The 27999-nt window shown below is 46.6% G+C and overlaps 1 pseudogene; it reads right to left on the bottom strand.

Annotated features, from left to right (window-relative positions):
• Nucleotides 1-466: 466 nt before the first annotated feature.
• The window catches only part of LOC120839590, a 70618-nt pseudogene continuing 43085 nt past the window's right edge, over nucleotides 467-27999 (bottom strand).

Below are 27999 nucleotides of genomic sequence, written 5' to 3'. Positions count from 1 at the left end.
TCCCCCAGCAACGAGTGGATTTCAACACCGGGCACCAAAATCTTCTCACCGCCGGCGCGGATCCGGCCGCGAATCCGCAAAAATAAGCTCACCATGACTGCACTATTCACGATACTAACTGATTCCTTAACTCAAGATGTTGATCGGGTAACTTAATCTTAATCGCATAGCGTGGTTTGATTTATTCACGTTACCAATTCCTTATATGTCTGCGAAGGGTCCGAAACACAAACGACCGTTGTCAATCTGCTATTAACACACTCAAACGTGGTCATCAAGAGTCATAATAATTGTTTGTTGTTTATAACATCCTTCACACGTTTGAAGACGTTGTATTACACAAGCAGAGAGATTCCGTCTATTAGGAATATAGCAGAAGTCATAATTTTTTACTTATTTTGCCTTCATCACGGTGTGCCGGTTTACCAGAGAAAGGACTCCCATGTTGCCTAAATTTGTTTTCCGATCATGCTTCTTTGAACATATATATTATGTGCATATCTAGATTTTTATTACACTTCTTGCAATTGTAGTTTGCACTGGAAGAATAAAAAAACACTGAAATGAACGAAGAACAAAAATGCACTGTTTTTTCAACGAGCAACGACACATATGTATGATGCCCATCGCACTACGAACACCCTTTTGTTCACAAAGGAATTAAAGGAACATTAAATACTAAAAAAATATACCAAAAAAGATAAAAATAAAATTGCTAAATTTATCTCCCTGAAAAAGTAGAACCAAATTAAAAGATGCCTTTTTTGGGATAACTCTGTCGCAAGGAATTCCAGCTCTTTTGTCGATATCTGCTAAGAAGGCTCTGAAACATGGTCTGAAGCATTGTCCCTTTTAAATGCTTTAATAATTTCCCGCCCATACTTGTCCTTCTGTGAGCCAAGCACTGTAGTGTTTGTATAGCTAGGGGTGCGGCCATGATAGGTGCGGGCGTGCACAACAATTGGATGGTAAAAGTCAGATGGCGCCCTGTTGACTTCTAGAAACTGTTCCGTAAGGTGAATGTTCAGGCATCGTCCTGTGTGGCCGATGTATTGACCGCCGCAGAAAATTTAACATATTTTTTGAAGCGCTTGATCGTGCATTCTGGTAGACGACTATCAGTACTCACTCTTTGCCACATTTGTTTTAACTTCATCTTCATGTGAAGACCACTTTCGGGTCCAACCGAGCAGCGAAACTCTTCAGGTGGTAGGCGGTGATATGCACGTACCGAATGAAGGCCGGACGTGTGTGTCTGTGTCCTTTGTTGTTATATGAAAGACGTTTGGAGGCTGGGATGAGACGCTGAAGGGTAGTACGGAGGAGGTCCGCTGGGTACCTGACTTGGAGCAGTCGGTCATGCTGACGTTTGACGCTTGCTGATGAGAGGTGGGGACAGGATTTTGAGCGAGAAGAGGCAAACCGGGATTGGGTAATCCCAAGCTTTAACGACTCAGAGTGGCTGCTGCTGAAAAGGAGAACCGGTTTCTTGCATCGTTGTTGGAAACTTCAGCACAGGCCTTGAGTTTGAAGATGAAGTCTTAGATCCAGATATTGTAGTCCCACAACTTTTGGCGTTTTGCTAGTAAACTCAAGACCCGACGAGAGTCCTTGTCCTTGTGTGAGGCTCACACGAGAAGAAGTATGGGCGAGACATTATTGACGCATTTAAGATCAAGATTGTTACATTATTATAGAGCCCTTGTTGTCGCTATCTACAAAAGAGCTAGAATACCTCGCGTCAGAGTTATTCCAGAAAAAGCATACTTTGATTCGCTTTGTCTTTTTCAGAGAGTGAAATTTAGCAATCTATAATGTTTATATTATTTTCGCTATTCTTTACTTCATCCGTGACCAAATCGGTGTGCCTAGTGCGATGGGCGTCACATGAATGTCTGTCTGTGGTTGGAATGACTTTCCTTAAAGTGTGACAGGCGTTGCTGCACATGATTGTTTCGCTAGAGCGATAGACGCTTGTGTAGATAAGTAAACATCCACGAAGGAATTGACATTTGTGTATAATTTAGTATGCGACATTTTGTACTCTATATATTTACAATGTCTCTCCGGCAACTGTACATGCAGCCCTGCCTTGGCCCACAGGAATGGGCCGCAAGTACTCCTGAAATAAAGAAATAAATAGATACAAATGTGTCGTTATTAATTGTAAGAATTGTGGATTTCTGTCAGTTGTCAATATCAGTGTTTTCCATTCTTTCTGCATGAACATAGCTTACCCAAAGCGATCTGGTACGTGTACTTGATTTTCAATTTTATTCCGAATTCCTTCCAAGGCCTGTGTACAGCCAGGGTACTTGCACACCCAAATACTCTAAAAAAAAAAAAAGAGCAACAACAACAACTACAGATGGTTATTTATTAAATCCGTCTGTCGTCAAGTGTTTCATAGATTCGAGTGATTAACGCCTCAATTGATAATTTAAAAAAAAATCTTAATATCCAGAAGCACCAAACAGTCTAGAAAATGTTCTAATCGAGATTTTTATGGTGCTTCTGGGCTTGGCTCGTTTAGGAGCTTCCGAATGCCTAACACGCCTCGTAACGACAACTTCCCTGGCAGACCACCAAACTTTGAAGACACTCGCGGGCCTTAAAACACGTTACTGTAAAATAAATGAAATTTAAAGTTGAAACAGTGTACGATATCAGCAGCTTACAGATTCAGAGTGTGGTTAGAAAATTGTGCTGATTTTTTCGTTTCGCTTTCTCTCTACCTTTGCGTGATATTGTCACGGGTGGTGACCAAAAACAATAAATAAACAGGAAGAAATAAACGTTTAATGTGGCCAACTTATGCCGAAAATAAAAGGGTACAAAAGATAATAACCGAGCGTCGCGGGCGTCGAAGTCGGCGTAACACCAGAGTCGACCACTGGGGCGAGACTGACTCCGCTCGCCTTGCGGAATCCCTTATGTACACTCGTGGGTTTCTGGATCGTTCGGCGTAGAAGGTTCGGCGCGTGGAACATTCTGACCTCGGGCAAGCAACATGGTTCTCGAATTTACCAGAACATCACTTTACAGAGTCAACAAAAATGCGCCTCCGTGGCCAGGAATGGAACCCTGGCTTTCAGCGTGGAAAGCGCGCGCTGCCTTCCTGGTCAGCTGCGCTCGCGGCATTATCCCCCCCCCCCCCCCCCCCCCTTTAAAAAAGTTAATCGTCCCGATGCAGCACAAAACGAAAACACAGATCCACAGCAAAAGGATAGCAGACTTGCGAGTCGCACTTAACAGTTCACTCTTTGACGAAAGTCCAGAGTTCAATCGTTCCTAATACGGCTTGAGCCGGACGACGTGCACCACTTCGGGTCGTGGCTGGCGCCTTGCAGATGGGCGCGTTCCGTCGGGTAGAACTTCGTAGTTCGGATCGCGGAGGCGTCGGATGATTTTGTAGGGTCCGAAGTAGCGTTTGAGAAGCTTCTCGCTGACACCACGGCGACGAATGGGAATCCAGACCCAAACCCTGTCTCCGGGCTGGAAGTGAACGTACCTACGACGAAGGTTGTTGCGGCCAGTGTCGACGCGTTGTTGGGCTTTAATCCGGAGTCTGGCGAGCTGACGGACTTCTTCTGCCCTTTGGGCAACCACCTGGGCGTCGTCGCTTACGTCGACAGCCGGTTCGTGGGGCAACATAGAGTCCAGCATTGTCGTTACCTTGCGCCCATGCACCAGTTGAAAGGGTGCCACTCCGGTGGTCTCTTGTACGGCCGTGTTGTAGGCAAATGTGACGTACGGCAACACCTCGTCCGGTAGCTTCTTCCGTCGTTGACACTCGTGGCAAGATCGGGTGTAGTGGTGTACTGTCTTCACAAACTTGGCCAGTAGTACCTTTTGCGTATCCTTGCAAGAGTCCTGCTGTAACCAAGGTGTCCCGCCGTCGGGTCATCGTGGCAGGCTTGAAAAATTTCTTCTCGAAGACTGGAAGGGATAGCCAACAGCCACGCTGTGTTGTTGTCGCTGAAGTTCTCCTTGTACAGTACGCCTTGTCGGATGGAGAAGGTTGGCAGTGTTCGTACAAAACCGCAGGGAACGGCGCTTCGTTGTCCCTCTAGGTACTCGATGAGTGCTCGCCGTTCAAGGTCGTCTCGTTGGAGTGCTGCCATCTCGCTGACATCCAGAGTGCCGAGGAAACACTCATCGTCGTCCTCTTTGGTACAGGCAGGACCGGCCTCCACTGGGGCCCTTGACAGGCAGTCGGCGTCATTGTGCTTCCGGCCGGACTTGTACACCACGGTCATGTCGAACTCCTGCAGTCGTAGGCTCCACCGAGCGAGGCGTCCGGAGGGGTCCTTCAGATTCGCCAGCCAGCAGAGCGAGTGGTGGTCTAGCTAGTACCGCACCCAGTCCGGTGTTACTGGCGTCGGTCTGGATCTCGGTGTCAGCAAGCTGGTCGAAGTGGCCCAGAATAGGGGGCGTCTGGAGTCTTCGTTTGAGCTCGCCGAATGACCCCTGGTGTTCTTCTGTCCACTCGAACTTTACGGCGTCCTTCGTGAGGTGTGTCCGCGGTGCGGATAGCTTGGCGAAGTCTCGAACAAAGCGCCTGTAGTAGGCACATAGTCCGATAAATCTTCTCACGGCCTTCTTGTCAGACGGCGGCGTAAATGCAGCTACGGCGCGGGTCTTCTCGGGGTCAGGAAGAACACCCTTGTAGTTCACGACGTGGCCAAGGAACTTTAGTTCCCCATAAGCGAACCGACACTTTGTTGGCTTGAGTGACAGGCCGGCGGTCTTGATGGCTTGAAGCACGGCTCGAAGTCGTCTAAGGTGCTCGTCGAAATCTCGTGAGAATACCACGACATCGTCCAGGTAGACGAGGCAGCTCTGCCATTTCAGACCTGCCAGCACGGTGTCCATGACGCGCTGGAAGGTGGCTGGTGCTGTACAAAGTCCGAACGGCATCACTTTGAATTCGTACAGTCCGTTGGGAGTGACGAAGGCAGTTTCCTCCCGGTCACGTTCGTCGACTTCAATCTGCCAGTAACCACTCTTCAGGTCCATCGACGAAAAATATCGGGAGTGGCGCAGTCGGTCTAACGTATCGTCGATGCGGGGCAGCGGATAGACGTCCTTCTTCGTCACAGCGTTCAGTCGACGATAGTCCACGCAGAACCGCAGGGTTCCGCCCTTCTTCTTTACAAGGACGACTGGGGACGCCCATGGGCTCCTTGAGGGTTGAATTATGTCGTCGTCGAGCGTCTCCTGGACTTGATCTTGAATCACTTTCCTTTTCTTTAAGGAGACTCGATACGGCGACTGGTGGACAGGAAGTGCGTCGTCGTCGGTAACAATCCGATGTTTCGCCATTGGTTTTTTGCGAGTCTTCGATGTCGTGGCAAAACAGTCACTGTATTCGGCAAGGAGATCAACCAGTTGCCGGCGCTTCGTAGCTGGGAGCTCGGGGTCGATGTCGAGCGGCGGCGGCGTCGTGCTCTTCTGCTGTGGCGACGAGGTTTCCTCGGTGATTGCGGTGACCACGGCTGGCGCCTGAAGCTCCTCCACATGGCCCACGGTGGTACCCTTCGTTAGGTGCTGCGGCTCCTGTCGAAAGTTCGTCACAAGAACAGTTGTACGTCTTTCTTGGAGATCCGTTACGCCTCTTGCAACACCGATTCATTTTTCGAGGAACAGTTGGACGTTGCCTTTGAGAAGAGCTTCACCGTGCATGGCTGCGTCGGTTATAACGGTGACGAAAACACTCGACCGCGGCGGTAGGTTCACAAGGTCGGCGATAACTTGGATCGCGGTTGACGTCGTGTTGGTCTCCACCGGCGGTAAAACAGGTTTCGCAGAGTCAACTGGTTTGCCCCGAGGTCGATGACGGCGCCATACTCGCAGAGAAAGTCCATTCCGAGGATAACGTCCCTCGAACAGTCTCGCAGAACGACGAACTTCACAGGGCACGTTTCACCGCGGATCTCGACGCGAGCAGTGCATCTCCCGACTGGCGTGATGAGATGTCCTCCGGCGGTTCGTGGTCCATCCCACGGCGTCATGATTTTTCACAGGGGGCGAGAGAGCCTCCCACTGGCACCACGACAGAACAGCACACGACATAACAGCACGCGACAAATCAGCACGGTCAAAACAGCACGCGTAAAAACAGCACACCGTCAAAACAGCGCAACGACAAAACAGCACGCGTCAAGATAGCACATGACAAAAACAGCACAGCGCCAAAAGAGCACAACGACAGAAGAGCACGTGCCAATAACAGCACGGCGACAAATCAGCACGGTCAAAACAGCACGCGTCAAAAGAGCCCAGCGTCAAAACAGCACGACGACAAAACAGCAGGCGTGAAAATAGCACATGACAAAACAGCACAGCGTCAAAATAGCACAACGACAGAAGAGGACGCGCCAAAACAGCACGGCGTCAAAACAGCACAGCGTCAAAATAGCACAACGACAGAAGAGGACGCGCCAAAACAGCACGGCGTCAAAACAGCACAGCGTCAAAATAGCACAACGACTGAAGAGGACGCGCCAAAACAGCACGGCCTCAAAACAGCACAGCGACAAAACAGCCGAGCGTTAAAAGGGCACAGCGACCGAAGAGAACGGCGTGAAAACAGCACCGCGACAAAAAAACACAGCGTCAAAACAGGACATTGACAATATAGCTAGGGTTTGGCGTTTTAGGTTTTTATTATTTTGAAATTCGGCGTACTTTTTTTAGGTTTTTATTCCAATCAGAAGTTTTCGGTTTATTGAGGTGAATATTTGTACACTCATAAACTTCTTGGTTATTTTCGGTTTATTGACGCAAACCGGTATACTGACGAAAACGCAATATTTAAAAGCCCTTGTTCAAAATGTATAGTGAGTAAACCAGGTACTGGTTTTCATATTTGTTGCTGTCTGTGGCAGCCGGCGCGACCTTTTCTGCAAGAAGCACTGGGGCCCTATATCGTCATCTGATATCGTCGTGTGCTCGCCTTTGTACACAGGGCTAGTATGAGCTTCACTACCACTTCGGTCGGAGAAGCAAATATCAAAATCCAGAAATTTGCAAGAATTGTCCTCAGTGCTTTTTTTTTTTCTCTCCCATTTCACGACTGCGAGAGGTGGCATAAATTCGCGCCGACCACAGAAACGACAATAAAATTATAGCATTTATGCCCCCCTCTGGTAGACGGAAGCTAGGGGTGTTATAAAATGTGCGACTTTTAAGCACGCCCTTGATTTTCATTGTTCAATTCATGATTGAACTCTCTTCCTTGAAAAAAAAAAAAAAAAAAACTCGGCACACAAATCTCTATCAGGTGAAAAATCCAGATTTCGTCCTGAAGACCCCTGCGCCCCCGGAGCTTTTGTTGAATGTTGAACCGATCTAGGAGACAAACTGAAAACTGCGAAAGGAAGTGTTTTGACTGTCAGTATTGAGTGACATCCCCCCCTCCCAATCCCTCCAAACGTCCTCGAAAATACTGACCTTTTTCAGTTCAAACCGAATTTCGAAAAATGAATTCGGCGTACTTCTACCGGTTTTATTCGGTTTAAGTCGAAAACGCTGAACCTTAAATAGAGCACATGAAGTCAACAAATCCATGTCTCAAAGTAGGTACTGTAGAGGACTGGAGGGTCTAGGCCAATTCGTCGAAAGCCAACTTGTCGACGGCCAATTTGTCAAATCCGTTCTCTTGGGAGCAAGTCCTGGGTGGCAGCATACTCGATGCGCACATGAAGGCTCTCTGGGCAGTACCGAAGCCCCCGCTGGTGCGTATTCTGGCTATTTCTCGAGCAGTTCTGCTAATTTTGACGCGCAAGTTTGCTGGTGATGTCGTCTACAATGAATGAATCAATTGCCCAGCAATGTGTTGTCGTCAGTTGGTAAAATAAAAAAAAAAGAACAGAAAGCGTGTGCGGCCACGGTGTGCTCCGCCCATGCTGTACGGCAACAACAGCATTGCGGCTCTGGCATGTTTCTGCTTTACCGGTTTCCACTCGATCAAAGCCTTAGTCGGCAATAATCTGTGAAGTTAGCTCAAAACAATTTCTCGCCTGCAAGCTGCAGCCGCGTGTTTCCAGGATATTTTATTCACGGCAAATGAACCCGCAGAATCGGAGCCCATTGTGCACCTTGAATACGCTCGACATTAAAGTCACATTTTCTTACCGGTTATATCGCTGAACCTGTAATCAGCGCATCTCCCGCTTTTTTGGGGGGGACGTTCTACGCTTATGCGGTAATTACGAAACGACGAGTACTACGGAAACTCACCGGACCGTCGCAAACCAGTCGGTTCAGAACTTGAACTTATGGATTTATTTTTCCCAATAACGTTTTCTCTTTCTCTGGTTCTACAAAAAAGACCACACAACGCGACCAACATCGACGCGAAGATTTCATTTCTAACTACAAAATCTCTTCAGAGATCAGCGTAGTTAAGTAGTAGTAACTTTATTTGTATTTAGCAATCCCACAGTGGCAACACTCGGGACACTGACCTGAGTGCGGTCTAGTCGCAACCAACGTACATTTTTTTATTGACTAGCTGTTGAATGATGGCATACAATGGCCAACCCTTCTCCTTTACGTTATGTTTTGTTTTCACAAAGCGCTACTTATTACAGCCTTTTTAACGCTCAACACTGAAGGATCAAGAAATTACCGCCTTTTGCACCAAACTGGTCAGTATGAATTACAGCAACCACAGCTGATAAGGAGAAGAATTAACGGAGTAAGTCTAATGGTGCCAAAAGAAGTTTTCAGAGCAACACGATATATCAATCAATTCTGCGATTTTCGACCTCGTTTTTTTTTTCTTTTATACAAATATCTAAACGCAGAAATTAAAAAAAAAAACAAAAAAACATTCCTTATTCGAGGCAAGGAGTAATAGAAAAAAAATATTGCTACACGAGTTGGGAACTTTTCACGACGATGTTCCCAAACGAACGTTTGTTCCGAAATTGAGCCTGTAAACTAATTTTATTACTTGTCACGGCGAACGTTAAACTTCCTTCGTTCATAAGAATATAGAAGAAATTGGTAACGAAGTGCCGACCAGCTTGCGAAAAAGTCACAGTTTACTTCCACCGTCGTGTAAAAAATATAGCTACTCGCGTGAGGCGAACGAGCCGCTGCAGCGCACGTTCGAAGTTGCAACATGTGTGCTGTTTTGTCGCTGTGCTGTTTTGACGCCATGCTGTTTTGACGCCGTGCTGTTTTGGCACGTGCTCTTCTGCCGCTGAGCCGTTTTGACGCTGTGCTGTTTTGTGGCATGCCATTTCGACGCGCGCTGTTTTGTCGCCGTGCTGTTTTGACGCTGTGCTGTTTTGACGCTGTGCTGTTTTGACGCGTGCTGTTTTGACCCTGCTGTTTTGTCGCGTGCTGTTTTGTCGCGTGCTGTTTTGTCGCGCTCTGTTTTGTCGTGTGCTGTTTTGTCGTGTGCTGTTCTGTCGCGTTCCCCCTCCCACTCAAGACTGAGTAGTCTGCTCCGGTGTCCACAAGTGCCGATGCGTCGTGGCCGTCGATTATAACGTTTAGGTTGTTGGACACCGATGCAGGGACGTCGTTGTGATCCGTAGCGTCGAGAGAGTGGGAGCGCTCCGTCGTTCTTGGAGGCTCTTTACTACGGTCGTCTTCGGCAACGCCACCCCCAAGCGTTGCCGCACTTAGTTTTCCCGGTGACGCAGGGGAGACAAGCTTTCTCGGCGGGGTCGTGACACTGGGGACGCTGAACGTCGTGGCGATGGGGAGCGGGCTTCACGGCGAGGAGACGACACTGGGGAGGGCGAGCGTCGGAGGTACTCCTCGATGTCGCGAGGGCGTTCGCCGTACCTTGGGCGTGGATCGTTCGGGTGGAACCCACGCAGGCCCATTTGCCGGTAAAGACAACGACGGTAGATATGGTCGGCCTCCCCGCAGTGGCAGCAGATGGGTCGTCGATCCGCTGTCCTCCACACGTCGGTTTTTCCTTGGCGCCGGCTATTCTCGGCGGTCGTACTGACGTACTTCGTCGTTGCGTCGGGGGTACGCCGGCGTTGGTGGGTCTCGTCGTGGCGCCACCGGGCAATGTTGAGCAGTTGGCGGCGGTCGTCGGGCCACTGCGGCGTAGGTCACTGTCGGTTCATCGGCTGCGGCCACGCTGGCAGGAGTCTCCGGTTGAATGCGGAGGGCAAGTTCGTCTGCTCCTTGCGCAGGGGGTAGCGGTGACGTCAGAACGCCGAGCCCTGATTGGCTGATCGCGACCCCCTATCTGAGCGTCGTCTGCTCCTTTGCAACGTCGTCTGCTCGCAACGTCGTCTGCGTCTGTCTTACGTTTCCTGCGACTTTCGGAAGTGCAGAGGCCAGATTCACGAAACGATCTTACGCCAAAAATGTGCGTAAGACAAAACTTAAGAACAAATTCGTATTCACGAAACGAAATTTTCGTAAGTTTTGCGCAGGTTATGGCGAAATCGTACGACAGCTCCGAAGCTGTCTTACGCACTTCTTACGATCAAGTCAGCATGGCCGACAGCGTCGCGGTCGCGACGACCCACGGACGTTTATTTTTCTACGTGAGCTTCTCACGCGTCCTGACTTCAAGCAGCAAAAAAAAAAGTAAAAATTACTTGAAACAGAGCACGACGAACAAGAACGCTGGATCCACAGACACCGGGGAAAAGCTCCAACGGCGACGATTCCACCGAACGCGACCAAACGAGCTGGGCAGTTAGGCCTAGCAGGCACTCTGCGACTCGGCGACCGTCTGCCCACGACCGGCTGACGTGCTGAATGGAATATGCCCGCGCGACCCTTGTGAACCCTTCCCGTGTTATACTTTGATCGCTGACCTCAATTTTAGATTAAGAGGTCAATTTCTTCCTCTTGTTATTTCCTTGTTTCCCGAGGCAACGGTGACTCTCGCCAGGGAAAAAGCGGCGAATCTCCGACAGACGCAGGAAAGGTAAAGCAGCCATCGCTTTGACTAGCAGACGTAAAGCAGACGACGTTAACTGCGCCAACCCGCCGGCGCCGTTAAAGAGTGAGGGGTCTCGCCGCACACGAATGGAGGTAAAAAGTATTTGGGAGGGAACTTGCGGACACTAAGCAAACAAACCTCGGCGCCCCGGGACACCTCGCCAGTGAGTCTTTTGACTTCCCTCCTTGATGCGCGTCTGCTAGTTGTTAGACGAAAACAACGTACCGCTCGAGTTATTTCGTCTGCCCTCCCTTAAAGGCCAAGTCGAGTTCGCTCCGAAAGTCGCAGGAAAGGTAAGACAGACGCAGACGATGTTGCGAGCAGACGACGTTGCAAAGGAGCAGACGACGCTCAATAGGGGGTCGCGATCAGCCAATCAGGACTCGGCGTTCTGACGTCACCGCTACTTCCTTTCTCATGCGCAGAAGACGAAAATGAGCCCACTTGCGAGGCGCATTGCCCGCTGAACTTCTTTGCGTACCACTTCGGCTATCGACAGCGAAGCCGGCTGGTTGGCAGCAGGCAGCAACTTCCTGAGCTCTTCCCCGACGATGTCGCGGACAATTGCACGAAGAGTGTCAGCGCTGATGCCGCCCTTGTCGAATCGGGAAGACGTCAGCGTCGAAGCAGCAGGCGTGCCGGCGAGTCGGTTGTAGTGGGTGGCTCGGATTGACAGGGCCCGCTCGATTTTAGATGCCTCGGCGACAAATTCATCGACAGTAGTTGGTGGGTTGCGAACAAGGCCACCGAAGATGTCACTCCTCACTCCTCTCATCAGGACGCGCAGCTTCTTCTCCTCGGTGGACTGAGGGTCGGCGCGGCTGCTCAGGTGGAGGACGTCTTCAACGAAGCTGGTGACCGTTTCGTTGGGCCCTTGAGTTCGTACTTGAAGGAGGTCTTCCGCTCGCTGCCGTCGTGTCTGGTTCGTGAATGTCTCCTTCAGGCCAGCAATACAGGTGTCCCACGACGTAAGCGACGCCTCGTGGTTCTTGAACCACTGCCTCGCGGTACCCTCCAAGGAGAAGTAGAGGTTTTGGAGGCGTTGCTCAGTGGTCCATGCGTGCTACACGTTCGTAGTGCAGGAGCCAGTCCTCTACGTCTTCGTGGGTCTCGCCATTGAAGGTCGTAGGGGTTCGCTGGGCAACAGGCAGGTAGATGACGGCGGCGGCGGTCGGGGACTGCGATTGCTGGTCGTCCATCGTCGGCCTCGTTGGCTGCCTGGTCCTGGGTGGCAGAAGTCCGTATTCCGGGTGTAGACCTTGGGTGCGGCGACTGGTCCGAATTTCAGGTTCCGCGTTGAGTGGTCTTCTCACAGGGCTTGGAATCGGGCTTGCACTGCGGGCCCTGGGAGGGGAAAGGTGCACGGGCATGCGGTACCCCACACCTCCACCAAAATGTCACGGGTGGTGACCAAAAAACAATAAATAAACAGGAAGAAATAAACGTTTAATGTGGCGAACTTGTGCCAAAAATTAAAGGGTACAAAAGATAATAACAGAGCGTCGCGGGCGTCGAAGTCGGCGTAACACCAGAGTCGACCACTGGGGCGAGACTGACTCCACCCGCCTTGCGGAACCCCTTATGTACCCTCGTGGGTTTCTGGATCGTTCGGCGTAGAAGGTTCGGCGCGTAGAACATTCTGACTTCGAACAAACCCAACATGATTCTCGATTTTACCAGAACATCACTTTACAGAGTCAAGAAAAATGCGCCTCCGTGGCCAGGAATCGAACCCTGGCTTTCAGCGTGGAAAGCACGCGCGATAACCATTACACCACGAGCGCGCTCGAGGCAATATGTTGACGTTTCTGTGAGAATGACGGTGTTTCCTAGTTGCAATCTTGACTTTTAGCCCCGAGAACGAACGCAAGCGTCGCTGCGGTCGCCGCGCCCAATTGGCCGCTTGCGCGGGCCCCTCGCTTCCCAGCCCCGGTTTCCTGGTTTGGCCGTTGTGTCATAGAGTAATATAGTAACCGTAAAGAGAGGACACAGGAGCCGATTCGCGGCCCAGATAGTGCGTTTCATACCCTCTGCTACGTGGCGCTTTTCTAAAATTTGGTTAGGGTGAAGACATCCATTGTTGTCCGGAATGTGCCAGCGCGTGACGCTCTCGCGCACTCGGTGCGTGACTTGGGCGTTAAGATGGCGTCTATGCATCAGCCAAAGCTACGCGCTCGAGCTGAGTGACACCGGATTGCGCGCACTTCAAAATGCATAAAAAAACGATTGGGGGGAAAAATGGCTGAGGTGTCACCACTCAAGCAAAAGCGCGCGTGTGTATGAAGGCACTCTAATTTGGTTAAAATTAATTGATACTCTTTCTGTGAAAAGTATTTATTTTTTAAATGGCAATGCTTTAAAATTGTTTAAAGTACTTAAAACGACTAAATAGATTAAATCAAATACGTCACAAAAACCACGTGATGAATGGCGCCTGCCATGGCCTGCCTGCCTGCACGCCGTCGCCTCTGCATCATTCTGCATGGCCTCTGCTCGTCCCTCCGTCGTTCGTCTGTGGCGTGCGTGCCGTCCATCTGTGCTTTCTGCTTCATCATGTTCGGTCGACTTTGCATCAATCAAGGTGACGCATGACCGCCCGCGTGCTCGCATGCTCGGCGTGAATTCGTGGAGCCGATCGGTTCAAGCTTCTCGCGCTGTTGTTTCTGCCGTGCTGTCTGGCTGCACTTGAACGTGTGTGCATGTTGATTTTCGATGAGATTGTTTTAAAAAAAGAATTTAACTTACGACCCTGCAAACGACATTGTCCATGGGTTTACAGATGACGGTGTTGAACGAACCTCTAACATTGCAGATAGAGCCTTGGTTGTTATGCTGTCTGAAATTTCCAGGAGGTGCGTTTGCACACACTGTTGTGCACACTCCAACAACGTCTTCTGTTTAACGCAGTCTTTTCATTTCTCTCAATCGGGAGCTTAAAGGGGCGGTGCAATAATATTCAATTGGAATGTTTTTCACTTTACACGAGCTTACTGGCACTAGTGGGACTCAAGGATACTCGCACGCAACGCCACTGAAAAAGAAACTCCTCTGTTGCACTGTAATTTCGAGGACAAAACCCAATGTTTTTATTCAATCTCTCCTTCGAAAAACCTGATGACATAGCTGGACGATAGCAGTACCGCCCAGTGACGATATTTGAATACGGCTCATAGATTGGACCCGAGCATGGCGTGGACACTCGAGTTGGGCTCGTGATAATCGATAGCTTGAGAAACATTCGGGTAGTGTCCTGTGTCAAATCGCTGCAATGACGACAACAGCCGAACCATAACAATGTCTGGAACTCAGCGCGTGTCCCGTGCCTTGCCAACCCCAGCGCATGACTATGATGAACATTGGCGGCATATAATCGGCTCCAGATCACGGGGCCGCTTGTTTTGGCTGCGAGTTGAGGGGGTGAACTCTGCTCCTTTTTCTTTATTTTCTTCTGCGACTTCGATTTCGTGTGGTGAAAACGAACGGGTATATTTTACAAATCATTAACGTCAGGGATTCGTTCTAAGCGGTATTTGCGCAAAAAACAAATATCAGTGCATCGCCCCTTTAAGACTGTTGGCTTCACAGTAAAGGCTGTGGTCTGTGGTTAGGGGGCTTCAAACGTAAGCTTGGTGTGTGTGGTGATAAGCCATTTTTTTAAGTTGACAACGAACACGTTTACTTTGTCTTTGATGTTCCGCACCTTCCCAAAACAACCAAGACCAATCATCGAAGCCCACAAACTTTGCATCGGAAATGAGGTCATGGTCTTCTATTGTTGAACTTCATTGTTCTATCCATGAGATTAGCTTGCAATTGACTCCAAAACTTACTGAGAGGCACATTTATTCAAAAACTTTTCTGTAACATGGAAGAAAATTGTGCCCCACAGGTACTGAGTGCCTCAATCTTTCTTGTAATCATATCTCTTGTTTATGCAAAGGAACTTCCTGAGGCAGCCATGGCTACCGCCTATTTCTGTGATAGGATGTGCATACTTTTTGATTGTCTAAATAGCTAAAAAATTCAAGAAGACAGGACAGAAGTTGCGTCATGCCATTCTGAAGGGAGAATCTCAAATACTTGATTTTCTCCACCAGTAACTCGGATGGATTTCAGCATGGCAGTTCCAAAGTAGAAGGCAGCCATAAGCCATCATTGGGTGGCAAGTTACTATAAAAAGTGTCCTCATGCTCTGGGATGAGCTTTCAAGCAGCCATGACTTTAAGTTCTTACTTACACGACGCCTGCAGCAAGACACTCTTGAGAACATTTTTGGAGCTATATACGATAAATGCTGGGCTGCAACACAAACCCAAATGTGCATCAGTTCACCTCAGGACTAAAACACCTCTGGATAAAGAAACTGTTCAAACTGTCGGACAATGAAAACGTAGAAGATGACAAGGCTGACCTCTCAAAGGAGTTGCAAATATCTTCGCACCATGAAAGTTTAAATTCAGACATTGTGGAATGTCTTCCAATTGATAACTTCCCGCTACTATAGGATATTTCTGAGCTGGCATCAGACATCAGGTCTTACATAATTGATGACTCGTCCACGTTTTTATTACGTTTGGGGCTATTTGATAAAGCTTTTGCTTGAACAGACAACTTACAGCTGCGGCTGTTCTCAGCTGCTATCGGATGAGTCTAATAACTTGACCAGGCCTCACCAGTACTGTCTTGTTCCTAAAGCATACCACGTGCCTGGGAAATTCTTCGGGAACTTAGTAGTACCATCACAGGCTGCCTTTCATTTCATTCAATAACTAGAAAATCACTTTGTTCCCATAATAGAGAGTGTGACACATGTTCGAGGAGTGTGTGCCGCCTTGTATAGCATACTTTGAGGTCTGGGTGGTTTTCGCCTTTGCCCAGAGGAGTACCACAAAGGGTTTTTAAAATTGTTTTGCAGTATACGCTCGTGTTGACATGTTTGATTTCTTAACCGGAATTCGGACAAAGTTCGGTTGCACTCTTCAGTGGCTAGTAAGAACGAGACAGGTTTAACTGTTAATAGCGTATTAACAGAGGCGGTTGCCAAACCAAAAACAAAAAGTGATTAAGTGGGCGGTGCAGCTTGCTCTCCAAATATTTGTTTCCCCTTTTTCCAGCGAATGTGTATCACGGCTCCCTAACAAAAATATTTGTCCACTTTCTAATAAAATTCGATAGAAAATAGTGTATAGAGGCTAACAATATCTGAAAGAAAATGTATCCACTTTTGTATCCACTGTCCACAGTTTTTTCGCCGCTTTTTTCTGAAGCCATATTTCTTTTCTGAACAATTTCGGGGAATATTTAGGGACGTTGAATCTTGTCAGATTTCGAATAGAGTTCTCATTGTTTGGTAATGGCTCGCCCGCAGTGAGTTTGAGGCTACGCAAATTGGTGTTTTTTTATATTTGCCGGAAATCGGGAATTTGTACTATCCGGCGTGTGCTTCGCGCTGTTATTATACTGTTATGGCTGGTTATGATAGCGATGTCTTATTTATTTTTGCACTTACTTCCCGTATCCGAGTCGGCGTGAAAGTGAATGTATCATACAGCATGTTCTCCGTGGAAGGGTTTTGGTAACTTGGTTCCGCTAAGAATCTATTACGAAGTGTACGAATGCCGAAGTCCTTCATATTCATTTATTTTTGTGAGTATCGATCTCTTTCGTATAAAACATACAGAGCTTCTGAAGTAAATCATGTCTACATGAATGTGGTCCAATAAAATGTATTCGAACCACTTACTGTTATTGACCCCAAAATGCTCCACCAGCCAGGAGTCAATGCGGTGATTGTGTAACTTCAATGCTTTACAATATAAAAAGAACAAAAAATATATATACTTCTGCTGTGTGAAGTGAGTTGAAATATTGTTTGACACATTTTGCACGGACTCCATCGTAAAAAATAAAGCAAAGGTGTGTCAGTATTAAAAAAAAAAAAAAAGAAAAAGAAAAACAGCGGCTTTGGGAGTTAAGGTGCTCCCGAGAGATGAGCGAGGCGGGGAGGAAGGAGAGAGAGAAGGGTATTAGAGAACGGGAGCAAAAACGCCCAAACCGAAACCGAAACTAACTTGACCGGAAACGGAATCAGATTATACTTAATACCGCTTGCTAGGAGCGCTACCTGTCACTGGTCTATCTGGGCCGCTGGGGCCTATGGCGGTGTCCGCTCTTTACCTTGTGTATATTACTCTATGGTTGTGTGCCGGCGGCACTTCCAGGAGCAGGGTCTCGTTCACCCGGTGTACAAGACGCTCGGTTAGGACGATACCGACGTGTTTCCGTACCTTTTATAAGCGTGTTCTTCGCTTTTACCTCCGCTATGACCCTTAGGGTCATAGCAGAGAGGGTAAAAAGAGAAAAAAAAAGCCCCCTCTCCCTCTCACCCGCATCTCCTCTGCTCCACCCAGTGAGCTGTACCTAGTATCCGGCTGGCGTACAAACCCTGTTTAAAATCGCGTCATTTTGGAAATTTCAAGCGCAGATTCGCAGATTTCGGTATGCCAGTTATCGTGTAATACTATGCTAGGTAAAAATATTAACAGGGTCCAATTGCGATGTTACCTGCGTGCAAATAAAAAAAAAGGGAAAAACTGTGTCAGATTGGCCAGTCTCCGGCGAAAAGTAAATGCGGTTGCTGTACCTTTTTTACTTAACAAAGTTTGTACTGGTGTAGGCCTTTAGTGACCATGAGTGGAAGTCTGAAATAATAAATAAAAACGTGCTCTCCTGCCGCAATACACGCAGTAGTTAAGGGTAGTACTGCCGGCTGACTCAATTGCTATTTAAGTAACGGAAAAGATATGCTAGTTGATCATTTACCGAAATAGAACAACAGAGAGCTCTAGGCTGATTTTGGAGTAGCCATAACTATTCTAAGAACGCGAACCACTTCACAATGGCAGCCACGAGCGAGAGTTCGATGTTCCGTACAGCCCGGCGGTGCAGCCAAAAGACGGAGGATGGCAACCTCCCGGTTTGTCGTCTGCTAGCGGAGTCGGGTGCGTGCCCTCTCTCTCGCCGAACCCGCTGAATCTCCCGGATGTATGGAGAGGGCGCTGCTGTCAAACAAAATGGTTCCGGCCAGAGAGCGCTAAATGGAATGGTCTATATTTGGGTTACAAATCCTGAAAGCTGTCGGCGAAGGCTATTCCGCCGATTAACCTTTTTCACGATCCACACGTCACAAGGCAATCGTGCGGGGGTCGGTAAATCGGCGGCGGAAGTGTTTTAGACGCTAGAGTTCTGTCCCTTGCATGTTCAGGATTTAAGAAAATATTACAGCCGCTTTGCAGACATCTCAAATGGCATTTATATCAAAGGCCTTTGGGTGGTCGGCAAATTAGCTGGCGACGCCGACTGCGCGTGCCACTCTGCATGCGCTGGTTCGCGGATGCTTTAAAGGCCCTGGGTCTGAAGGCCTTTGAAGTGCTCGTGGTATAGGGTTGTGTTCCATAAAAATGGCTCCTTTGTTAAATAATTACATAATTCGTACACGTATGCAGATATGCTTTATTCTTTAGAATATTCACGGTTACTGGAAATTAGTTTGTATGGTAGCAGAAAAAACGGCCGAAAGGGCCCTAGTTGCCTGCATGAGGTGTATTAAACTACCAAAAATATGCGCAACAACGCTACCGTAATTTGGAATGTATGTACTTTTTCCTGTCATTCTTCCTTTATTCCAGCGTTGTGTATTCGGAAAATACGCCATTTAGTTTGAATTGTCATTTCCAATAAAAAGAGACACAGCTGCAGGTGCCCAAAAGCTTCCTCAGCCTAAAAACTTCGCACAGCTGGACTCTGACAACAGAGGAAAACAGGAGGAACAGCAAGCATTCGAACGGCTGTCCAGTTGTAGATGCTGCACTAATAGCCGAGAATGTGAAACATGCAAAGGGTAACAGTTTGCATAAGAAAAGCTTCTGGTATTTTCGCTTCAAGACAATTTGCTTTGAATGAAATCTAAACATTAGAGTATAAGGGACTAATAACGGGCTAGACACCTTCGATTACGTTTGTTGTGCATTACTTGAGGGTTGATATAAGCAAGTCCTCAGACACCATCAGTGAAGTCCATTGGAATACTACTCGAATCCACGAAAGGTCAAATGGCGAGCAACGTACATACATAAATGTTCATTGTTTCTCTACTTTGCCCCTGTACTTGGGTTGTCTCACTTGTTATTCTCTCTATCTAGCCCAGACAATATTTAACATGTTGCTCGAACAGCAAGCAGCTTTTCTGCTTCAACATTAAAAAAATGGTATACATAACCTGCTAATTTATTCACACCATCAACAGCATTCATTGTGTTAGATGTAAATCTATAATGATGCTCCCGCAATTGTGGCCATATTTCTTCATTTTCATATACCAGGTGCGATTCTTGCGTTGCGGATCTTGTTAAGCTTAAGTGATAATATCGAAGCTTAAAGGGACCATGAAATGACCTTTTTACTTTTTCCAGATAACTTTTACATTAAACCGTCAATGTTCACTGAATGCCGAACAGGCATCCGTTTTCGTCTCGGTTTATTAACTTTTACACAAAAAATTATTGAAATATCGACTTTTTCATTCTCTCCAACTGACCGCAAAAGAAGCCGTGACGTAGACCGTTTCCGGAACCGGAAGTTCTCTCGGCAGTAGGAGAATGGGAGTGTTAGCGGCAACGAGTTGGGGTGCGCCGGTAGGTTTTACTGCGCTGATGTCACCGACGTATTTCCTGAATCGGCGCCTCTCATCGCCGCATCGCAGCTGAGCGAAATTCAATGAGATATGTTGCGCTACAGCGACAGCATGGGACTAGTCCCATACGCCGGTATGCCTGTTGGGAAGTGCAGCGAGTCTTGTCACCACCCCGTCATTGTTGGCAGAAGGGCCGGCCCGTGTCAGTCGTTTGCAAAGCGACGTAGATGGCGTTTTTCGCGGCCTCGGAGATGCAGGAGCGAGCCGACGTTAAAAAAGATACGTTTGAACTACGAGTGTCAGCAAGAGCCACGTAAATACCTGCTTACACTCGGAGCGGACGCGCGCGCTTGATGGAAGTCTTGTATTCGCGCTGTTGGTAAGCGCTTCGGGACCGTTCTTTTACGATTGCAACTCGATACTGACGCGACACTCGGCAAAGAAAGGTTGGACCGGGGTCGACAGTGACGTGCAGTCTGTCAGAATAAAAATGGCATACCAATAACAAAGTGTACATACCGTGTTACGAAGGCAATCCATACGGCGTTTATTTCAGCTCTATATCACAAGATAGAATCGACGAGAGTCCCTTTTCGACGAGTGTTCGTCAACACTTGCCTCGGAAAACAAGGGGAAGAGATTGACCTCCTCACCTCTTAATCTAGAATTGAGGTCAGTGATCAAACTATAATACGGGAAGGGTCCACAAGGGTCGCGCGGGCATATTCCATTTAGCACGCCAGCCGGTCGTAGGCAGACGGTCTTGCGACGAAGCAACGCAGCGCCGAGTCGGAATGCCTGCTAGGCCTATACGCTTCGTCGGAGTCGGTGAATCCAGCGTTCTTGTTCGTCGTGGTCTGTTTTAAGTACTGTTTTCTTGCTGCTTGAAGTCGGCACGCGCGGGAAGAACACGTAGAAAAATAAACGTTCAGTCAGTCAGAGTTTTGAGAGGAAGGAAAACAAAAAAAATAAATGTTCGTCGGTCGCCGTCACCCAAGTAACTGGCGGCCCTGCCCTACTGCGCACGCGCAGTAGTTGCTTCGTTTACCACACGATACATGGCGCTTGGCTCTCAGCATTATCAAATTTGGCAATTTTCGCCACACATCTCTAATTATGCTACAAAATGTGGATCTGAATATTATTTAACAAAACTTTTAGGAAACATTCGCCGGCTATTTATTGTTTACGATCGCGGTGCTGGTGAGGTAGGCTCTTACCCAATAGGCGATGTGGATTCGGCTGACGTGCACCGATTCTGCGTATGCATCGTAGTGAACAGGCGAAGGAAGGAAGGCGCAAAAGAGTCCAGTTTTCTTTTAAAAGTTCTATAGCAAATAATTTTTTTGGGCTCCCTATTTTTGTGTTTTTGTGTTTCTTTTCACACCTTTTACGACGTGCGGTGGATGAAACTCGATTTTAAAATCATTTCATGGTCCCTTTAATACTTAAGCTTAGCAACGAATCTTGAATTAAAGAGGGCGAACATGATCTGTCACCCTTTCAATCCTTCCGCAAGGTTGTTGACGCCGTGTGAACAAGAAGGGGACAGGCTTAGCATCTCTAAACATCTTGATACGCATTTAAACCCCAAATTATTTTCTGCTGCTATGATTCAGTGTATTAAAGACAAAAGGCATCCATGGCGAATTAGGTATTTTATTTTTTCTGAAGGAATTACAGCCCAACTTTGTGCTGTAATTTAGCAGGAAATTATTCTTACATCGCACGAATGATCTATTTTTACAGTTTTCTTGTTTATTATAGAAAACCACCTTATCGCGTAATGCCTCGTGATCGTTTTAGAGCGCAGCTCTTAGGCGTCCGTTTCCGGCATGAGCGACGTCGGCGAAACCCCCCCCCCCCCCCCTTTTTTATTTTTTTTTGCAACGATCGGGGGTCACCAGTGTGCTTTCCTGAATCGCTGTCATACTGATGAAAACCCGTCTCGGGTCAAAACGTCTAAGTGAAGGATTTAATTTTTTGAAGTGGCCCTTTATTCTATACAAACTCTCGGCAGCCAAGCCCCGAACTTCGTACTATATATATAACGGGCATGGTGGCGGGCGGCCGAAGGCGTGGGTATATAACTGAGAAGTAAAAACCCTTTGCTGTTTTCACTAGGGGTATCTTATTCTTAGTTATGTATATATATATATATATTCCGTGCGGGAACTATCAAAATTAGAGAGTTCCGCGCCAGGACGAGCATGTACGCCAACTCTTTTTTTGTTAAAACGATACGAGAGTGGAATGGGCTGTCGGAGCTGCAAGTGTGCTGTGAAAAAGAAAGATGTGTTTTTTCAGCATTGTAATCCCCCTGCTGTAACACCCTCGGGCGCTGCGGGGTAATCTCTGAACAAAAAAAAAAAAAAAAAAAAAAGGCGGCGCTTTGAAAAACGCGCGTAGCGCCGCTAGCGGAGGTTTCTGGCGTTTGACAGTGAGGTGCATTCAGCAACTTGCGCCGCCATTTCGCATGCGAAGCTGTGGCGGCAGAAGCGCGCACGGACGGAATTTTTGCTTTTGGGCCGATACGTTGAGGGTGACGTTGCATGAGAGCTGAGGCAGACCTAAGAAGGGAATCTAGTTGTTCTCCGCTTCATATATTGAGTTTGAGTCGTTAATAGGGATCATTTCTCTAGTTGCGGTCGAAAAAGGGGTTGGACTGATTTTCCCAAAAGCAAGATTGCCGCCACTATAACTGGTCTCAGCGGAAAATTTGTTTGGCTCGTCGCTGTAAACGTAGGACTACTGGGACGATGATATTTAGAGGCGAGTGAAATGTTCATTAAAGGAAAGTGTGTTCACTACTGTCTCAGTAGGAATTTTTTTTTTGCACTCGTCGCTTCAACAGTGGGACTGCTTGCACGATGATATTTGCAGGCGAGTGAGATGTTCCAAAAGTTTGTGCACTAAGGTTGCCAAGTTTCATTAGGACAGCAGGTGTGAAAGTTGTGTTTCTAACGAATAAAGGAATAAAACTGTACGGCATATCAAATATTAGACCCAAAACGTTGTGTTATAACCGGGCTGTGCGAAGTGCAGATTTAGTCACACAGGTTCTTGAACATGACCGTAACTTGACACAACACTTATTATACAAAAAATAGGTGGAATAGGGAAACCTGGTGGATATTTGGCTTGGGCGGCGTAACTGAATTGGAACTGGTTTTGACCGTGAAAGGGCTGTAAAGAGAATACCACTCGCCGTGGGAGTTGGATACTTTACAGGTAGAAAAGGACCAGTAGACTGTACTTCCGATAGAAACAACTTTACGAAAAGTGGTTAAAAATCCGAGAAAACAAAGATGTTGGCCAACACACGGTTTGGCCGTCAAAGGCCTTTGCGGTCAGGTGTTGACCCGCATGGTTGTGCGAGGTGCCGATTTTCGGCACACGGGTACTTGGACATGACCGTAACGTGACACAACACTTATTATACTAAAAGAGGTAACACAACGAAACCAGGTAGAAATTTAGTTTGGGTGCCGTAACTGCATGGGAACGGGTTTTGACCGTCAAAGGCTGTCAAGAGACTACCACTCGTCTTGAGAGGTGCACACTTTACAGGTATACGAAGGGACCAGTGGACGGCACATTCAATTCAAACTTTACAATAGGTGGCTCCAAAGCCGAGAAAACAAATTGTCGTCTACAGGACTCGGGGTATCGGCATTTCCACATCCAAAAATTAGCTGATCAAAAAAAAAAAAAAACAACACTACATAAACTTTTATAAGGGAGGAATGTAGGAACGCCGCTGTTTCATTTTTCATTGCTGGAACTGAAATAGGAACTTGTTACATTTTTACAGGAACGGTAAAAGGACCGGCGTTCTTTTTTTGTCCAGTGAGTTAATTTTTACAATATTTCTTAGAGGAAAATTCTAAAAGTATAAAAAACAATACCTCTACAAAGAGCACAATCTCGTTCACGTTTTGGTTACTTATCTCAGGTTTATTTTGCGTGGTCGTCGCTTGGTAGTAGTCGGGTACAGGAGACCTAGTGGAAATTTTTTTTTTATTGCGCAAGGCTACGGTGCAAAAGCCAAAACCTTTAGTTAAATGAAATGACAAAGAAAAAAGGAACGTTTCAAACTCAGCTACTTTCCTTGCTTCCAGGAATCCTCATACACCCAGAAATGTAAAGCCGACTACAGCCATCACTGAAGTTCCACAAAGAGACCTACAGTTACAACCAAAGAACAGTTTACAGACGTTGAACGCACCCTTTAGCCCCGAAGTTTGGTCACTTAAAATAGACATAAAACTTAATTTTTGTTATTTCTCCCTTTGTCCCCCACCTTCAAAATGAACAACGAATGCCTGGAGCTGAGCCTGTTGGTATGAAGTGCTTCTGCACCTTGTCAAACCAACAACGAATCCACTTCCCAAAGACTTGAAGTTTTCAAGACTGACCTTCCAAATGCCCTACCCTGTTCTTCACTTCCTCGTTCTGCGAAAAGCAAAATCGAGAAGCAACTGTTCTTAAGTTCGAACAAAGAACTTTGTTAGATTGAAACGTGTGAGTTTGTTGTAAAACGCCAGTTCAATGTGAAGTAACAGTACATTTGGCTCGTCTGAATTGCCCACCACAAACATAGATATGGTTAAAAGCTGATATTTTTGAAGGTGAATACATCATGAAGGGAAACTCTGCTTCCAATTGTTTCCTTCTCCTAGTGCCCTTCTGTCACGGCATTCAAATTCGCATGTTTTTGTTGGCTGTTGTTTAGTCTATTGCCAATTTAAGATTATATCTGTTTTGCCGCCCCTTCATTGTCGTCACAGACGATCGCTCTCTCTGCTGGTTATAAACTTTAAAACAGCCTGCCAATCGTCTATGGGCTCTTCGTATTTCAGAATAAGACATTACAATTTTACATAAATCAAGTAAGCTTCACCAAGATGCAGATTGTTCATCCTGATGTCCACTCAATATTTAATACCCACAAGATCGACTTCGCCGTTCTTTACATTTCGGACCTCCTCAATATCGCTAGTGAACAGCGCCAGGATCCAGCTCTCGGAACAGTCATCTTCACCTTATACGCTGAGCCCAATAACCGTTTTTGGGGGCTCTACGAATTACGTGAAGAGATTATGTATACCGACAGAATTTCCGCCATGATAAACGTCCTTGGGTCCTCGACATTCCTCGTAGCCTGGAGACGTGTATACTGACAGAAATTCACGACGTCCCTTCATCTGGACATATGAGGACTCTGCGCACAAACACACGATAGGAGCTGACATTTTACTGGCCTGGCTTGTATCCGATGGTAAAAAAATACATCCAGTGATATGACATTTGTCAACGGAAAAACAAAAACCTCCACACTACCCGCAGGACTATTTCATTCTTTACGTCCTCCATAAAATGAATTTGACCGTGTTGGAGTAAATCTACCAGGCCCATTTCTATACTTATCTCACGGTAACTGCTGAATTCTGGTCGCCGTTGTCGGCGCAACTTGCTACGCCGAAACAAGCTCTTCTTTGACTGCCCACGAAGTCATCCAGTCACCCTTCTTAGCAAATTATTCTAAGACATGGCGCATCCGTCAACCTTTTACTAACCGTGGACAACCGTTCATCCCGGGGGGATTTAAGAAATGTTTATATGACAGTTCATATGCTGACGCTCACCGACATGCTTTCAATGTATGTCCCAACCAGTAATCGAGAATGGGGCGCATCTCTGCCCACATTACGTTCGCCTAGAATTCGCGTGGTCATTACACCACCGGATACTCACACTTCTAGCTTATTTTCCGCCGTGAGCCATCACTTACACTCTACTCATTCTTTCGTGGTGATCCAGCCGCTACGTTGACAGAGGCGTCTGCAGCCGTCCCTCGCGCTCAAGCTGCATGCTGACTAGACCGGTTCCGCAAGCATGTCATAAGCTGGTAATGAATATTCCTCTTATAAGCGCAAATTAGAAGAGCTAGCTAGTGCGAACGATATCACAACCTTATTCGACTAAATAAAAGCATGAAGAAAAACTATAAACACGCCAAACAGAGAAACACGATATTTATTCACATATATTTTTCGTATACAGTTATATGATAATAAATTCACTCAAGTTTCAATACCAATTTTTCAGGGCGAGGACAGATTAAACTTCACTGCATTCATAAAAAAAGGTTCAGTGTGAAACGTGAAATATGTACGCTAAGTGCACGAACAAACACTGAATGCACTCTAAGTCAGAGTGTTGATGAAATGTCGGCATTTATGAGCTCTATAGTTAACACGCGTGTTTCACAAAATCACCCAAATGAAGTTTCTGCGTATATAGTACATAGGTGCTAGTGTTGCGCAAATTCTCAGCATTTCACCTGGCGGCAAGTGACAGGCTGTGAATACACTTTTCTGACACTAGGATTCTAACCATCCGGAGCTTTCCAACTTGAATATAAAAAAACGGCTCGGAACTAACTGTGAAAAAGTTGTGCACGAAAACATCTAGTGAAGAAAACATGTACCTCTTTCCAGATGTGTTTAACGCTCATTTCTTGATTACATTTCTTTAATGGTAATAGGCTTTCGATTTTATTGAGGAACACTTTGTTAACTTCATCCACAAGAGCTCGACCAAAAAAAGTAGCATACGGAAGCAAGAACAATTCCTCTTCGAAAACACAAATTAGGGGTGACACTCGAGGTATAAGTAACGGTTGTTTTTTATGAAGTATAGAAACCGATTAAACCTCAGAGCTTGTTATGATAAAAACTTTTTTTTATTGTGCTGTTAAGCACGTTTTTAAACTTTGTCAAATAAGTTCTACAATAAGTTATCTTCCTTTTGTTTTCTTTTTATAATATATCGGTTTCGGAGTCAATGTCTCAGTCCGCAGTGTAATCTAATTGAACATCAACTTTGACTGGTAAACAATATAACGTTGATAGTACACAGTAATTGAACATCCTGTTTTAATTTAAAATGAAGAGGAAAAAGCGTGAATTGACGTGAGTACCTAAAAATTTGAGCTTTAAAAAAAAGGGAAGCTTGACACCTTATGCTAATTCAATACAAGTTTTGGATAAAATTAGAGACAGGAATTTTGTCTTCAAATAGTGTCCGTCCCACGATCGGTAAATACTTGTGCCGAGCGAATCAAGGTTCAGGTCTTTTATAGGCTGATAATTCATGTTCCGCGATATATTGCGAACATCTAAGATAAATGATAAGAATTGTGAACTTATTTTGGAACTATGACGTAAATGCACATCACCTATAAGTACACTATTAAAGTATAAATATATATGTGAACTTTAAAGTTAAAAAAAAAACATATCCACTACTTATTTTAAAATGCTGAAGAGCTTTTCGAATTTTTATAATATGTTCAAAAAATAATTGTCAACTGGCTCATATTTTTGACATTTTCCTTTAGTTTCTTTTATGAACGCGATGACGATCTTTCTTCTTAAGGCGCATGAATCGTGTCAGATATTTTGAACGTTGTTTGGGAATAATCGTCACGTCATCCGAGGAATTTAGGCATCTGGCACGAGATAGAATTGCCTCACCAATAAACACAAGAAGTGAGAAGAACATACCAACGAACCAAGCGAGAAAAAACGGTCTCAGATCACCCAAGGTTACAACCAGCTTTTGGCTGTGATCCAAACTACTCTCGAGAAAGAATCTGCTCTTGTACTCGGCAAGGGCAGCATACCTTTCGTATAGGCCCGCCTCAATCGCCCGACTCAATGTTGCAGTCAAATCCTTTCGGTAGACCGATGATGGCCTCATTTCTGGTCCTGCGGGGTACGAGAACGCGATGCCTTCTGTCTCAGCGTAGCCTCTTCCGAGAAGCTCTCGCCTCAAAGACTCGCTGGGACCTGTTCGCGAGTTGTAGGTAAAAAACGTATCCCTTCCGTCTGCGGAAATTTTAATCGAGCGACGAATACGTAAAGTCAAGCTCAAACTTTGGTAGCATTTAGATCCGTGCTTTATTGGGCCATTCCTTTTGAAGGTCAAAAGCGGCCCATATGCACCTAGGATGCCCGGATCTTCAAGGAAGCAAAGACGTTGCCCTGTTCGGGCAAGATGCTCAAATGACACGAACTGAGTAGGTTTTCCATCGAGCGGAAGGTCGTTCAGAAGTGAAGTGAGACGACCTTTGAATGCTGTCGACATCACGACAAACATTAATGCCATTGTGCCGTACAACATTCGGGAAGGAAACGTGTTCAATAGGCGACTGTGGAGCTGAGTGCTCTGCTGAAAGAAGGCCGCCACCATGGGGATTACGAAGACTAGAGTATCAACATTAGCCTTCAGCATAACCTTCGCGATAAGGCCATACGTCAAGACGAGTAACAAACAAGACGCTATAAGTCCCAACCACACCTCGTTT

Source organism: Ixodes scapularis, unplaced genomic scaffold (assembly GCF_016920785.2).
Source record: "Ixodes scapularis isolate PalLabHiFi unplaced genomic scaffold, ASM1692078v2 PGA_scaffold11__112_contigs__length_91849675, whole genome shotgun sequence".
Classification (NCBI taxonomy): Eukaryota; Metazoa; Arthropoda; class Arachnida; order Ixodida; family Ixodidae; genus Ixodes; species Ixodes scapularis.
Note: the sequence above shows the minus strand (reverse complement) of the source record. Positions and strands in the feature narration are given on the sequence as shown.